The sequence below is a fragment of the Micromys minutus genome, assembly GCF_963924665.1.
Source record: "Micromys minutus genome assembly, chromosome: 23".
Lineage (NCBI taxonomy): Eukaryota > Metazoa > Chordata > Mammalia > Rodentia > Muridae > Micromys > Micromys minutus.
Window position 1 is genome coordinate 7,779,825 of NC_137958.1, and position 4,056 is coordinate 7,783,880.

At 51.2% G+C, this 4,056-nt stretch overlaps 1 pseudogene across 1 annotated transcript; it reads right to left on the minus strand.

Annotated features, from left to right (window-relative positions):
- Positions 1-1,177: 1,177 nt before the first annotated feature.
- Positions 1,178-2,481, minus strand: LOC308435811 (ribonuclease inhibitor-like; annotated as a pseudogene). Its single transcript has one exon. The product of its transcript is annotated as a ribonuclease inhibitor-like (transcript).
- Between the last annotated feature and the right edge of the window lie 1,575 nt (positions 2,482-4,056).

Below are 4,056 nucleotides of genomic sequence, written 5' to 3' on the forward strand. Positions count from 1 at the left end.
TGGAGAGGTTCAAGGTCGTGCTAGCCATGAGGACAAGCTAGGAGGAAAGGTGTAGTCTAGAAATAGAAGTGGCCTGCTGACCAAGGATGGAGGGCAGAGATGCCCACACACCTAGAACCACTGCAGGCATTATTGGGAGCCCAAGCTAGCACACCTGTGCTCACCCTCTCCTGAGCCCCTGACCCTTGCCCTCATGCTAACAGAAAAGCATATGGATACACATGCACAGTTACACAGAGGTCATGGGGAACACATGCCTGGTACCATGGGTGAGGCCCACGCCTCTCCTTACCCACTAGTGACAGTCCCAGGCACAACAGATCCAGTATCTACCTTCCGCATCAAGCTGCCACGTTGAGCTAAGAGCACTCAGAACACGGGAGTGAGGGCGGGCGCCTGTGTGGGAGGCCAGTGTTATCAACAGGAGTGGGATAGAGAGAGTAGAGGAGGGGCTGCTCTCTCAAGCTCCCGCAGAAAACAGTTTCAAAGTCAGGAGAGGCTGGGAGGTAAAGAAATTAAGGAAATCCAGCCAGAAGCCTGGGCTGCTAAATCCAGAATGCTATCCGAGAACACGAGGAGGTCCTTTGAGGAGACCCAGCCCTGGATGAATAGCAACGTGGGATCTACTCTGGGAAAGATATGGGGTGGGACAAGACTGCCTGGACAGCAGGCGTTTCTGTCCTGCGATATTCAGGACCTCCTAACACAGTCTACCATGGCGGGCAGACACTCAAGCATCAGCGTGCCAGCACAACTTTATGTCCTGCGAGCAAGGGCCAGCCTCCTTTCTTATTTCTGACTGTTGGTTTATGTGTGTGCGTATGGCACCTGAATGTATGTCTGTGCACCACATGCCTGTGGTGCCCAGGGAGGGAGTCAGATCCTCTAGAACATGAGTTACAGACAGTTGTGAGCTTCCTTGTAGGTGCTGGGAATTGAACAGGAATCTTCTGGAAAAGCAGCCAGTACTCATAACGGCTAATCCATCTCTCAGGCTTTCCTCCCTCCCGTTATTTTTTTTTCCTTGCCAATAAAGTATTTTAATAGTTATAAAGTGTTCTCTACGGAAGTAAAATCACAATGCTTACTGCCAGTCAGCACTGGGACACCCAGAGCCAGAGATTCTGCTGGCTGCCCCTGGGGCTGCATTAATATCATGTGTCCAGACGTGCACATCTCAGGAAATGATCCTCAGGGTTGGCCTTTCCTCCTCCGGGGCCTGAAGCTGGTCTTCCACCTCATCCGCCCCAGTCAATGTCATACAGGATGAGCTGCTGAAGGGCGCAGCTGGGCTGTTTGGCGCTATCCAGCAGTTGCAGGACACCTGAGTCCCCTATGCAGTTGTTACTGAGATCCAGTTCCCTCAAGCTGTGGTTGGCCAGCAGGACAGTGGCAAGGCCGCTGCAATTTCTGTCACATCACAGTCTCCCAGCCAAAGCACATGCAGCACCCTGACTGGCTGGCCCAGGGCCTTGCAAAGCTCCAGGACTCTCCCAGTGGGTTGCTGTTCATTTGCAGCTCCAGCAGAGAACGGTTTTTGTTCAACGAGGAGCAGAAGTGGGGTCAAGAGGCAGCTGTGAGGCTACAGGTCTTCACCCACAGCGACTCTAGCTGACAGCCAGGCTCTACCGGGCTCTCACACAACAATCAAGCACCTTCAGCTCATTGCCCGCTAGGCTGACTTCCTTCAGGCTCTGCTTGGCCCTAAGGACATGGCAGGCACAGGTCCTTGCAACTCTCTGCAATGACATCGAAGTCCCAGAGCCACAGAGTCCTGAGCCTACAGCTGGGAAGCGTCTGTCTCAAGGACAGCGCTGCAATGTCTGGGTTACCCAGCTTGTTGCTGCCCAAGTCCAGTTCTTGCAGTTAGGCTTTGGAAGCTACAACATCACACAGATCTTGCAGTTGGCCGGTGTGATACCACAGTTCTCCAGTTGACAGGCAGAGTCCTTTAGGCCCTGGCACAGAATATAGACACCAGACTCAGGAAGGTCATTGTTTGCTCAATAATAGCTCCTTAAAGTCAGGTTTCACCCCAGCACTGAAGCCAGGGGCTCACAGCTGGTAGCTGTGAGGTTACAGTATTCCAATTGAAGCTTCTCAAGGAGGCACTAGGGGTGGGGGTGGGGTCCAAAGTCCTTCACAGAGCAGCTTCAGGCCTGCGTCCCCCAGAGGGATGCCATTGAGATGTAGTGCACACAGGGTAGAAAGAGGGCAGCACGTCAGGCAGGACTCCATGGCCAGCCTCTGTCAAGCTGCAGTTCTGAAGGTTCAGCTTCCGGATCTTACAAGTGGGATTCTGCAGGCCCTGGAGCCCCGAACCAGCACCACCCAGTTCATTGGTGCGTAGGGCGGGGTTGGCCTGGCTGGCAGAGTGAGGCCACAGTCATCCAGCCTGACCACTTGGTACTGCTGGATCGGAGGAAGGCGCTCTGTCCACCGGGCACCGCTCAGCCGCTCACACTAGATATCAAGACTCATGATGGGCGCGCAGTGTAGTCTCAGGAAGACCGAGGCCTGGAGACCCACAGTGTGATGGCAGCTTCCGGACTGGAACGGAAGTGGCGTGGTGAAGCCTACGAGGTGTGTCCTCGCTGTTCCACCCTCTGTTTTTAATACTCTTTTATTGAAAGGAAAAATATGATGAATACCCGCTTTATGCTGGAATCTGTCATAACTGTTCCCAGCAAGCCTCATACGGGCCAAATAAGCATTGTATATATGCACAGCTCCCTGCCTCTGACACTTGCCCTTGGGCAACAAACTATACCAGGACCTGCCAGTGCATTGTGGGCACAGCCTTCTTTACACTTTTTATCTTGAAATAAGATTTCTTTCAGTGGACTCCTATGGTCTTGAATTCACTCTGTAGCACAGATAGGCCTTGAACTTGGTAATCTTCCTGCCTCATCTCCCTCAGCTGGGTTTGCAGACCTGTAGAGTCAGACACCACTCCTTAATATCTAATAAATGTGCATTAGCATCATGTACTATTATGTAGTTGCACCTTTGTTTACACACACACACACACACACACACACACACACACACACACACACACACAATACTTATTGCTAAAAAAATAATGCCAAGAACTATCTGGCCCTGTTGAGTTGTACCTGCTTCTGGACTTGGCGTCAGTGCTCATGACTAATCAGGGTGGTGGCTAGGGTGGTCAAGGCGACCTTTCTCCTTAGCGACAGTGGAGTGTACCACACCTGTCCAACCCCCCTCCCCCACCTCCATGAACATTCCCCGAAGTTTGCAGTATTGTTTGAGAACATTTCTTTCAACACTGGATTGATCCTTTCCAGCTCTGTTACGGCTTCTCAACTAAGTTTCCATGATACCCTGACTCCTCTGTTGTCACAGGGGAGGATTCCATTTCAAGAAACTTCCTTCTGGGGGCTAAGGAGATGGCTCATCAGTAAGGCACTTTCCACAAAAGCATGAAGTTCCAAGTTTGGATTTCCAGTAAAAAGTCAAGCCTGGACTGAGGAGACAGTTCAGCAGATAAGTCTCTCACAACGGAAGCTTGAGAGTGAGAATTCGAATCCCTGCCGGCACCTAAAAACAGATCAGCACATCGACTGTATTAGGACCCCAGCATTCAGGGTGCAGACAGGAGATCCCTACGGCAAGATAATCACACTGGCCCATGTCAGCAAGCTCCAGGTTTACAAGAGAGTCTGACTCAATAAATGAAATGGAGAACATTCGAGAAAGAGACCTGATGTCAACTTTTGGCCTCCACATGCACGCACGTGTATACTTGATCTCAATGATGGCAAGCTAGAAGGTGAATCCAAGTGGATCTCTGCACTGAATAATCAGCCAGCCAGCCACTCATCCATGCCGGGAGAAAAGTAGGGTCTCCGACCATTGAGAAACCTCATCTCAAACAAAAGATAGAAGGACCCTGAGGAATGATGTCAGAGATTGTCCTCTGACCTCCATATCCACGTGTGCACACAGGCTCCCTCTCCTAGTTTGCCTTCTATTGCTGTAAACAACTTGGGGAGGAAATGATTCCTTGGTTTACACTTGACCATCACT